Source organism: Lathyrus oleraceus, chromosome 5, assembly GCF_024323335.1.
Source record: "Lathyrus oleraceus cultivar Zhongwan6 chromosome 5, CAAS_Psat_ZW6_1.0, whole genome shotgun sequence".
NCBI classification, from domain to species: domain Eukaryota; kingdom Viridiplantae; phylum Streptophyta; class Magnoliopsida; order Fabales; family Fabaceae; genus Lathyrus; species Lathyrus oleraceus.
In genome coordinates this window covers 566,904,793-566,917,315 of record NC_066583.1, presented here as the reverse complement: position 1 = coordinate 566,917,315, position 12,523 = coordinate 566,904,793, and the positions used below count along the sequence as shown (strand labels likewise).

The following is a 12,523-nucleotide window of genomic DNA, read 5'->3' as shown; positions in this document are numbered from 1 at the left end:
TCGAAGCGCTTATATGTACTAAAAACTGGTTGAAGCCTTCTGACAATGATCTAAATGTCCTTAATATGACTGAAGAATATGAGATTAGTGAATCAATTGTTTCAGGTACGTTATTAATGAAAACTTTGTCTCTTTTAACATTATTTTAAATATTTGTTAAAATTAAGCCTCTTGCTATATGTTTAACGTATGTTTAAACAACTTGTAGAGTTTCAAGTAGCTACTGGTGGAGCAGCTGCTCCTACACAGGCTGGGCCTGTTTAATTCTCGCCTAGGTATGAAAAATATAGTTTTGTTTTATGTCTTACATTGGTTTAACTATACTGATTTGATTTGATTTGCAGCTGTGAATTTTTGAATATTTTGGAGTCACTTTGTGATTCAATAAGACAAGCCTTTCTTTTTGGAGTCATTTTTTGAAACTAAGGATGGAACCGTTTCAGTAGCTACTGCGTTTGCTGGTCATCAGGAAGGTAATGCCTCTGCATAATGTTCATGGATCATTTGTTATGTTTATTTATTTCAGATTGTTGTTATTTATGAGAATCATGTTTATTTATTTCAGATTGTTGTTATTTCATATTGCTGTTGTTATGAGAATCATGACTCAGAAACTTTTTGGGCAGCCACTGCTGCTAGTTTCATAACAATTCAGTGTTCGAAATGTTACATTTTTTTGGTATGCTTCTGTTTTAATCTCATTCGCTTATGTGCTATTTTTTTATCTGAAATATGACTGTTTTTTTCACTCTTACAGACTTGGGGATTAACAAATCTATATTCATTAAGCCCAAGACATTTCACCTTACAGTACTAATGCTTAAGCTGTGGAATAAAGACAGAGTGGGGTATACTATACTATATGTTAGGTTTGATTATGATTATGATAATTGATTGGTTAAGCATCATTAATCTGTACCCTTAATCATCAATAATACAATTCAATTTTTTTCCTGTTTTGGATTTGAATGAACTCTTACTCAACCATTTTTCTATATACTTTTTTTATGCATAATGTTGATGAGATTCAAATTTTTTTGTTTTGCAGGCATATCAAGAGGAGACTGAATAGCTCAACCTTCTTGCTGAATGGAAGAGAAAGAAAGGTGGATTCAGAGCTACCATGTTTGTTTTTGGTGAGTACAAGACCATTGTTCTCAAAGTTTACCTACTGAAAAGAGGTTTCTATCAGTGGTAGCAAACCCTGTTAACCTTGTTTCTGTTATAGGAAACTTGGTGGCGGCTCAAGTTGCGACAGGAATCGGTTGGAGCGAGTTTGCGATTTCAATGTTTTCACTAGGAATGGTACATTATTTGCAGGCCAGGACTGTTCAAGAAAACTATAAAAAGGTTAAACATTACATGGTGGATCTACTCATTCCCTTTAACATTCCTTGGTCTAGCTTGTGCTGAATATGCTCATGAAGTGAAAACAAGCATGGCCTCTGGTTTAATGCTGCTGATATGTATTGTGTCTGTTTTGGTTTTTGTTTTTCTCATGCTAACTAATGTTGAATATGATAATGCTGAAGTTCTATCTAATTACACAGAAAGCTGCAATAAAGAAGATGGACATGAAAGCATCAAAAGAATTTTTTGCCGAGCTTAAGGTGTTAACGCGTGTTCATCACTTGAACTTGGTAATAGCTTATGAAAAGAATTTGATTTGATTTTATCTTTTGTTATAGAAATTGTTATGCACTAGCTCTTATATATACGATTGTTGATTGATGATCATCTATAGGTAAGGTTGATTGGATATTGCATTGAAGGTTGATTGGATATTGCATTGCCGGAATGGACTTGTCTCTTACAATATTGAAAAATGCACACACTGCTAGAGAACTAAAATGCACGCCAAAATTGGACTATACTTTTGAATTAGTAACTCCTGCAACTGCACAGCCTTGGTTTTTCACAAGTCTCACCGATGTATTGGACGTTGATTCACATGTAATCTTTTCCATCGATCTTTTGTATTTACTTTAATCCACTTAATCTATTTTTCACACTTTTTTGGCCCCATTGCAATTTCCTGTATTATATACAGTATGAAAACAAAAGATTCAAAGCTCAAAACAAAACTTCCAATTACGAAAATAATTTCAAGCATCTTGCTTCTGCAAATAAACCTTTTCTGAGACCAGTATCAGACATAATAACATATCATCTCTCTTACTATTACTATCCATGCATAATTTGTTGCTCTACATCCCCATTCATCACAGAACTGTGATGATGAACCATATACCACCGTCCATTATGGAACTCAAAGACATTTGTTACATTGAACGGCCCTGTATCCATGTCAGCAAGATAGATATAATATGAGTAAAAATTTAGAATACAAATGTTAACAATGATTGTTCAATCCATTTCCGAAAAATGCAGCAATTTCATAAGTTTTAAGATATATTGTTTTATTTTTTTGTTCATAAGTAAACTAAAAGTTTAAAGACTAGTATAAAATTGTGCTATTTAAATCCTAGATAAAATCCACTTGTGTTGGGTTTATTTTGGAATGAGCTCAATTATTTTTAAAACCGAATAAACCGCATTATGAAACCGAACCGAACAAAACCGAAACCGAAAATAACCGAATTGCAAACCGGTCGGTTTTGGTTATGTTTTTTCCAACCGATGGTTAGGTCGGATTGGGAATTTGGGCGCGAAAACCGATCCAACCCAACCGATGTCCACCCCTATGCAAAACTATCAATAGCCACATAATAAACTGTTACAAAACGATGTCATTACCAGATTATTCTTTCTTAACTTATATCATTACCCATTATATTCCTCCAACTCCTATTGCAACCTGTTACAAGTTGAGCGCATATATTCCCGCCGTCTCCAAACTTCAAGAGAGGATATCCCATAAGATATTCCATCTCTACCCCCTACATTGCTAGTGCTTGTATATTTTACAAATGACCTTCCAATCTCCTTATGCAAAGGTAAATGTACTTGTACTTATCTTATCTCCTCTTATGTGTTTTCTTGTCTTTTGTCATCAACTTTTAAATTCATTGTTGATGGCATAGATTTTGATGTTATTAATCAATATAGTTAGAGACAGGTTATGGAGGAGGAGATGAAGGTTCTAGAGCATAATGATACTTAGGATTTAGTTTCTCTTCATGCATGAAAATAGTCTATTGGATGCAAATTGGTGTATGCTGTCAAGATGAATCCATATGGCTCTATGAACCGTTTAAAAGCACGACTAGTTGCTAAAGGATGTGCCCAAACATATGGAGTTGACTACATTGATACTTTATTCCTCGTGGTCAAACTTTCATCTATTCGTATTATTATATCTCTTGCTTCCAAGCATCATTGGCCCTTGTTTCAGTTAGATGTAAAAAATGATTTCTTGCATGGTGATTTATAAAAGGAGGTGTATGGAGCAACCACCTGGTTTTGTTTCTCATGGGAAAAATGGACAGTGTGTCATTTAAAGAAATCATTGTATGACTTGAAACAATCACCCAGGTCTTGGTTTAGGAGATTCAGTGAAGTGGTTTTGACATTTGGAATGAAACGATGTCAGACTGATCATACAGTATTTTTTAATAAAAGCTATTGTAAAAATATTTTATTGTGGTGTATGTTGATGATATTGTAATTACGGAAATTGATAGCAAAGGAATTGACAAATTGAATGTTTTCCTTCAAATCAAGTTTCAGACAAAAAATTTAGGAGTCTTGAAGTACTTCTTAGGCAGCGAAATTTTGTATTCAAAGAAGGGGATTTTCCTTTCAGAAAGAAAATATGTTATGGATCTATTGAGTGAAATTGGTATGATGGGATCCAAACCATGTGAGACTTCTGTGGAGCCTAGAGTTCAGTTGAACGTAAATTGAACTTCTTTCTCGGATCTACAAAAGTATAGAAGATTAATGAGAAAACTGAATAACTTAACTATTACGAGACCTGATATTGTTTTTCCTGTAAGTGTTGTAAGTCAATTTATGTCTTCTCCAATTGATACTAATTTGGAAACAGTAATCTGCATTGTTAAAGATTTGATGAAAGCTCCAGGAAAGGGAATTGCGTACCAAGATCACGAGCATATGCAGTGGAGGCTTTTTCTTATTCAGATTTGGTAGGATGTTCAGTGGATCGGAAGTGTACCACATGATACTGTGTATTCTTGGGAGATAATTTAATATCTTGGAAGAGTAAGAAATAAGATATAGTAGCAAGATCAAGTGCTAATACAAGATTATGGCTCAAACTACTTGTGAACTGATATGGATAAAGCAAAGCTTGGGTGAAATGGGATTTGAGAATAATTGTCCTATGAAATTGTGGAGTGATAACTCGGTTGTCATACATATTACATCAAATCTAATCTTTCATGAAAGAACAAAACATGTTAAGGTAAACTGGCATTTTATCATAGAGAAGGTTCAAGAAAATCTCATATTGGCTTCCTATATTATGACAAGAGATCAACTAGTAAATTTGTTTACAAAGGCATTGAATGGGGTGTGTAGTGATTTCATTTGTAACAAGTTGGGCATGATTAATATATATATGATTCAACTTGAGGGGGAGTATTAAGAGTTATATTATAATATTATATTACTAGGATTTAGTATTAAGTATATGTGTTTGATCCATTTGTCTTTCTTATATACTATTCTTTTAACCTATTAATATAAATATAAGGGTCACTACTCATTGTAGTACATCTGATTGATTATTCATATTTTTTTTCTCTTTATACGAATTTCAACATGTTTCATTGGGCCCCTCATCTATTTCAACATATACTTGTCCAAATTCAACATGCTCGTTGCATTCTTCTTTATTGCAAATAATTTGGTTATCTATTAACTATATACTATATAGATATCACAATCATTAAACAATTTTAAATTTTCACCAAATTTTACTATAAATTTACACCAGATTTTACTACATCAGCATAACATCTATGTTGAGACGTCTAAGTCCACGAACAAATAAAAAATTTGAATGTTGTTACCACATACCCATGTTGGGCATAACACCTACATCTTATTCCAACTCATCTAATCCACTTTTTTACTTACATACGTCTTAATTTGTAATTTATCAACAGGAAAACTATTTTTTGGTTCATTATCTTATCTTAAAATTCATATTTATCCTCTAACTAAAAAAATATATTTCTTAACTCTACTAAAGTGTATATCTATTATAAACCTATAATAGTTTCATTGCATTGCATGCTATTACAATTTAGTCCTTCCACTAAAATATAATGGATAATCCTAACATGTGCCCTATAGAACATGTTAAGAATTAAATAAAGAAATTTTATCTTAGAAATTGTATATTAAATTTATTACAGATATATAATTAATTTTTTTCAAAAACAAACTTTCTAATTATAGGTTATAAATATAATTACACTATATCTTAGACATATTAATAAATAACAAATGTATCAATTAAAATACTTTCAAACCTCTCTTTGCATGACATGTGTCACATATCCATTAGTTTGCATGTCATTTCATTTCCCTCGATCTTCTCTTTTCAAATTTTGAAATTCAAAATAGTATTATTAATTATTCAGCTATGTTATTCATACACCACATCTTACACCAAATACATATACCGTATACACTGCTCACCGTATTTTATGGTGAACAATGTTTTTTTAAATTAAAAAAAAATATATGAACAGTGCGTGAACAGTGTATAAACAGTACATGAATAATATATGAACAGTACCCGAGAACAGTAACCGTAAACAGTGCCTTTTAAAGTAATGAAATAAAGTTGGTTAATGAAAGATAAAAAATTGGTTAATAAAGTGATGAAGTTGGTTAATACACGTCCAGATATTAAAAATAATTTGTATTAGTACACCAAAGTAGGTTAATAAAAAGTAAAAAGTTGGTTAATAAAATTATAAAGTTGATTAATAAACGTTCAGTTATCCAAATAAATGTTGAGCAGTCATCAAATTAAAGTTGGTTAATACAATATAAAAAGTTGATTAATCACACAAATTTATATCAATATCATTTAATTTAAAAATAAAAATAAAAATAAAATAATATTTTATTATATTTTATTTTAAAAAGTATATATTATTATAATATTTCACTATTCATGTATTGGTGAATAGTAAAATACGGTGTAGGTGTAGCTTTTGGTGTAGGAATATCATTTCTCTTAATTATTTTATTATCATTATTGATATTCTTTCTCTTTACTTTTAACTTGCCCCAATTCTCGATTTTTTTTTGAAATAACCATCTTTTTCCAAAAAAATCGAAAATAATCAATAATTCAAAAAAAATACCAAAATAATCAGGTTTTGAAGAGGATGCGTCAGATGAATTGGCGCATCCCCAATGCATTAAAAGGAGACGCCAATAGCATTGACGCATGCATTGGGCTCCTCACGAGGAGGCGCTAATGCTATTGGCGCATGCATTGACCCTCATAAGGAGGCGTCAATGCTCTTGGCGCCTAGGTGCAATGGTTGGTGTATGCTGATAACATGAAATAATATCACATTCTAGGACTCGATTTAATTAAATTATATTATTATTTACTTCAATTTGCTTCATTTTATTCGATATTACTCGGTATTTTCATTCTATTTATCTCAGGTAGCTTATTTGAAGCACAAGTGAAAAAGGAAGAAAAGGAGGTGCAAAAAGAAATGAAAAGAAGCAAATTCCACCAAGCCAAAGCCCAGTCCAAAAGCACAGGCGTTGCGCCTGTGACGAGCGTCACACAAGCTGTGACGAGCGTCACGCCATGTCTACTTGTGTTACGAGCGTAACACATGGTGTGACGGACGTCACACCATTCCCCTATATTTTTGGCTTCAGAAGCGCAACAAAGACGTTGAGGCCTATTGTTACGCTTGACCATTTGCAACGTGAAGACTCTTTACACGGAAGACCTTTGGAAACAGTTACAACGAGTGACCAATATAAATAGTAGTTTTTTGGCAAACCCTACCTCTCTCTTCTTCGCCGTTTTTCTTTTTCGCGCTTTTTCTCTTCCAGCAGTGCAAGCATATTTTACAGCATTATTTTTACAGTCTTTATATTTTTTCCTTGGCAATTTCTATTTTCTTTTCCAGCAATTAATTAATTTTCCGCACAATAATTTCTACACCGGAAACTATTGTGTACCTTTCACTAGATCTAACCTTACGTTAGACCCTAGATTTTTATTCCTTCATTTTTATTTTTCTGTCTGATTGAAGAATTCAAGAACAAATCCAACCGGTCTGTGGTGGATGTTCAAAACTGCTATTAATTACTCAGGTTCTTTAATTATTGTTTGAATTTATATATGCCCTGCTTTATTGTTGATTTATATTATTTGCCTGAGATGAATTTGTTTATGCATGATAATTATTTAGATCTGTTTAGCATGTCTGACTAATTTATTTAGGTATCGGTATGTAGAGTAAGCGGAATGAAGGAATCAAAACTAAGTTGGTTTAATTAAGTTTAAAATTAAAATCACTCTTTTCACGGTCTCAATTTACAGGTTTAATAACAAGGTTTTGTACGAAAGTAAAAGACATAAAGAAGTTAAAATCAATAGAACGAGAGTTTGAGTTTTTGACTGGACAGTGTAAATTGGACATTAATTCTAGATCAGGGCGAGAGCAATTTTTAGAGTTAATTAAATTCTAATCTTTTTCAAAAAGTATTTTTAAAGGTTGAATGTGAGGACGAGAGTTAAGCATTTGAATTTAATTATATAACCTAAGTCAACAGAGCGAGAGTTTGAGACAAGGGTGTTTAAACGATTAGTGTTTTCTTAAAAAGAGTTTCTACGGATTCTATTGTTTTCAAAAAGTGGTTTTTGACTTAACTAATAAGTGACAGCTACGTTAATATAAAATCATAGTTTATTCAACAAAGCGAGAGTTTGAGATAAGACTTTTAATCAATAGTGTCAACTGAAAAGATTTATTTTAAAACCAAGAAACCAACAAAGAATTGATTCCCTAATTATGACGAACTGCATACCGATATCCGTTTAGTTGATATTTAATTTAGATCCTATTTTTAGTTTTAACTTTTCCCCAAACAATCAAAGTATTACCCGCCTTAGCTTTACGAAGTAACCTTAGAAAACGGTATATCGATTCATAAGTCCCTGTGGGATCGATATCTTTTAAAACTACGCGATAGAACTGTGCACTTGCAGTTTGTACCCCAAATTCGACTCATAAAGTCGCGATCAAGTTGTTGGCGCCGTTGTCGGGGAACTTTTATTTAGTCGATATCGTAACTCTTTTGTTACGCTGTAGAGACTAAGGCTTATTTTTCTTTTCTTTTCTTTTCTTTCTTTCGTTGATTTGTATGCCACATACTCATTCACAAGGCGAGCCGTTCTACTTACGAATCAACGATATCGAACTATATCTCAGAGTCTTACGATGAATTCGGGAATATCGTGCTGCAAACAATCTCCCTCCTGTCGAACTTCCTGATCTCAAAAATCTTCTTCCTTCGCCGATACCCGAGATGGCAGAACCAGCTCGTGCTCTTCGAGATTACGCCGCTCCATCGCAAGATGAGCCGCATTCGAGTATTGCTCCACCCGCAATCGAAGCAAACAACTTTGAACTTAAACCTTCACTGTTGCAGGCAGTGCAACAGAACCAATTCTCTGGAAATCCTACCGAGGATCCAAACCTTCATTTATCCGTATTTGTCCAATACGTTGATACTGTTAAAGCTAACGGTGTCACTTCAGAGGCAATTCGACTTCGTCTTTTTCCTTTCTCGTTAAGAGATAGCGCTAGAAGATGGCTCCAGTCTCTTCCTTCCAACTCAGTCACCACATGGAACGAGTTAAAGAAAGTCTTTCTTGCCCGATATTTTCCGCCGAGCAAAACAGCTATGTTAAGAGCCCAGATAAATGGATTTAAACAGAAAGATAACGAGTCTCTTTTCGAAGCATGGGAAAGATACAAAGACATGATGAGACTTTGTCCACACCATGGTTTAGAGGACTGGTTAGTAATTCATACCTTCTATAATGGTCTCTTGTACAACACGAGGTTAACAATAGACGCCGCCGCAGGTGGTGCACTAATGAACAAACCTTATGCTGATGCTTACCAACTTATCGAAAGCATGGCTCAAAACCACTATCAGTGGGGAAGCGAACGAACAATGGTAGAAAAACCTCAAACGAAAACTGGCATGTACGAGATAAGTAACCTTGATCATGTTAACGCAAAAGTGGATGCTCTGGTCCAGAAAATTGAAAGTTTAAATGTATCACCCCCAGCCACCGTGGTTGCCATAACTCAGAATTGCGAAGTCTGTGGAATCCAAGGTCACACTCCTGCAGATTGTCAACTCCTAACAGGAATCCAAGCGGAGCAAGTAAACTATGCTCAAGGAAGCCCCTACTCGCATACCTATAACTCAAATTGGAAGAATCATCCAAATTTTTCATATAAGAGTAATAATGCTTTATACGCACCTGGACAATCTCCAAATCAAGCCCCAGCTATACCTCCGGGATATCAAAAGCCAATCCCATCTACACCTAACAATAACGCCCCTAGGAAATCCAACTTGGAAATCATGATGGAAAACTTTATAGCTTCTCAACAGCAAACCAATAAAGATTTCTTAAACCAGAATGTACACACTGGCGAACAAATTAAACAACTAGCAAGTAAAGTAGATGCCCTGGTTACCCATAACAAAATGCTGGAAACACAAATATCACAAGTAGCTCAACAACAAGCGCCTACTGCTGCCCCAACTGGTACATTTCCTGGACAGCCCCAACCTAACCCAAGAAGCCACGCTCACGCAATCATACTAAGAAGTGGAACGGAAGTGGAAGGACCGTCTGACCCAAGGATAGAAAACCAAAACTCTAAAAAGTCAACTGAGGAAGAAAATAAACCTAAGGAAAAGGAAGAGAGTAATAAGGAAACCGTAGAAAAGAAGGAACCTTATGTACCTCCACCACCTTATAAACCACCTATCCCTTACCCTCAAAGGCTTATTAAAACCAAAGATGCGGGCCAATTTAAAAAATTTGTTGACCTACTAAAACAATTAAACGTCACAATTCCGTTTACAGAAGCTATTACGCAGATGCCCTCATATGCCAAGTTCTTAAAAGAAATTCTTTCTAATAAAAGGAAACTTGAAGAGAGCGAAACTGTTACACTCACTGCTGAATGTGCGCTATAATCCAGAATATGCCTCCTAAACTCAAAGACCCGGGTAGTTTCTCTATACCCTGTCACATAGGAAAATTTGTCATCGACAAAGCCTTATGCGATTTAGGAGCCGGTATTAGTGTTATGCCTTTATCCATATGTAAGAAACTGGAAATGGGAGAATTAAGACCAACCAAAATGTCTGTGCAACTAGCAGATCGTTCCGTTAGATATCCTGTAGGAATTCTTGAAAACGTTCCCGTGCGCATAGGTCAATTCTACATTCCAACTGATTTTATAATTATGGACATTAGAGAAGATGAAGTTACACCCATTATACTGGGAAGACCGTTCTTAGCAACTGCCGGTGCGATCATAGACGTAAAACGAGGACGACTCACTTTCGAAGTAGGAGAAGAGAAAATTGAGTTCATTCTTTCCCAATTTTTGAAAGCACCTGCAATAGAAGATACATGTTACTTCATGGATATCATCGATGAATGCATAAAAGAAACAGAGTTAGAAAAAGACAAATCATCTGACTATCTTGTAGAAGACAAACTTAACCAATGTTTAGCAATAACACCGGACCCTACGCAATGCCTTAAGAAACCAACCCTAGACCTGAAAACACTTCCCAAAAATATGAGATATGAATTCCTAGACTTAGAACTTGAACGACCAGTGATAGTTAATGCAGACTTAGGAAGACTCGAAACAGAAAAACTCCTGCATATCTTAAGAAAGTATCCAACCGCACTAGGATACAACATCACCGATCTTAAAGGAATAAGTCTTTCTATTTGTATGCACCGCATCATGCTAGAAGAAGACTGTAAAACTTCTAGGGAACACCAGAGGAGACTAAACCCGATCCTGAGTGAGGTAGTGAAGAAGGAAATAACCAAGTCATTAGAGGCAAGTATCATATATCCTATATCTGATAGCAAATGGGTTAGTCCTGTACACGTAGTACCAAAGAAAGGAGGTATAACAGTTATTGAAAATGAAAAAGGAGAAACTATAACCAAACGAATCGAATCGGGATGGAGAATGTGCATTGACTATAGGAAACTAAACAAAGCAACCCGAAAAGATCATTTCCCTTTACCATTCATTGACCAGATGTTAGAACGATTAGCAAAACATTCTCATTTCTGCTATCTAGACGGTTACTCAGGCTTCTTTCAAATACCAATTCATCCTGATGACCAAGAAAAGACAACGTTCACGTGTCCTTTTGGTACCTTCGCTTATAGACGAATGCCGTTTGGCTTGTGTAATGCTCCTGCAACCTTCCAAAGGTGCATGATGGCAATATTCGCCGATTTTCTCGAAAACATCACGGAAGTATTTATGGATGACTTTTCCGTATGCGGACAAAGCTTTGAAGAATGCCTTGAAAACCTAGAAAGAGTTCTAGAGCGATGTGTAAAAGTAAACCTAGTACTTAATTGGGAAAAATGCCACTTCATGGTACAAGAAGGAATTGTTTTAGGACACATCATCTCGAACAGAGGAATTGAAGTAGACAAAGCCAAAATAGAGGTAATTGAAAACCTTCAACCCCCGAAAACTGTGAGAGAAGTACGAAGCTTCTTAGGACATGCCGGTTTTTACCGACGATTCATTAAAGACTTCTCTAAAATAACTAAACCTTTAACTGGGCTATTGATGAAGGATGCTGAATTCATATTCGACAATAAATGTTTAGAAGCATTTCAAACGCTTAAACAAGCATTGATCTCCGCACCCATAATGCAGACACCAGATTGGAATGAACCATTCGAAATAATGTGTGATGCCAGTGATTACGCTGTAGGTGCTGTTTTAGGACAACGAAAGGATAAAAAGCTTCACGTTATATATTACGCAAGTAGAACTCTAGATGAAGCACAAATGAATTATGCCACGACCGAGAAGGAACTCCTAGCAGTAGTATTTGCGCTAGATAAATTTCGTTCTTACTTGGTCGGAGCCAAAATAATCATTTACACTGACCACGCTGCTATCAAATACCTCTTAACAAAAAAGGATGCTAAAACTAGACTCCTAAGGTGGATCCTGTTGCTACAAGAGTTCGATTTGGAAATCAAAGACAAGAAAGGAACTGAAAACGTAGTAGCAGATCACCTCTCTAGACTTGAGAACCTTGAACCGGAAAGAACATCAATTAACGATGATTTCTCGTACGATAAACTTATAGCTACTTTGGGAGAAAATAACACTGATAAACAGGTAGAAACCACCTTAGCTATATCTGTTACACCATGGTACGCTGATCTCGTCAATTATTTAGCTGCCGGAATAGTTCCACCTACTTTATCCTACCAGCAGAAGAAACGATT

The 12,523-nt window shown here is 35.0% G+C and overlaps 3 long non-coding RNA genes and 1 other non-coding gene across 5 annotated transcripts; 2 read left to right on the top strand and 2 right to left on the bottom strand.

Annotated features, from left to right (window-relative positions):
• Window positions 1–21: 21 nt before the first annotated feature.
• LOC127086499 (uncharacterized) lies at window positions 22–1,109 on the top strand. Its single transcript, XR_007789497.1, has 5 exons — window positions 22–105; window positions 209–275; window positions 345–679; window positions 758–848; window positions 1,049–1,109. It is a non-coding gene; the product is annotated as an uncharacterized LOC127086499 (long non-coding RNA).
• Window positions 1,110–1,259: 150 nt separating this feature from the next.
• Window positions 1,260–2,004, top strand: LOC127086497 (uncharacterized). Of its 2 annotated transcripts, XR_007789495.1 has the most exons (3): window positions 1,260–1,350; window positions 1,551–1,640; window positions 1,745–2,004. It is a non-coding gene; the product is annotated as an uncharacterized LOC127086497 (long non-coding RNA). The 2 variants fall into 2 exon arrangements; XR_007789494.1 differs by lacking the exon at window positions 1,260–1,350 and having other exon boundaries at window positions 1,445–1,640.
• Window positions 1,765–2,319, bottom strand: LOC127086498 (uncharacterized). Its single transcript, XR_007789496.1, has 2 exons — window positions 2,133–2,319; window positions 1,765–2,035 (listed from the first exon to the last, which is right to left on the bottom strand). It is a non-coding gene; the product is annotated as an uncharacterized LOC127086498 (long non-coding RNA).
• A 6,567-nt stretch (window positions 2,320–8,886) lies between these two features.
• Window positions 8,887–8,993, bottom strand: LOC127088653 (small nucleolar RNA R71). Its single transcript, XR_007790480.1, has one exon. It is a non-coding gene; the product is annotated as a small nucleolar RNA R71 (small nucleolar RNA).
• Window positions 8,994–12,523: the final 3,530 nt, after the last annotated feature.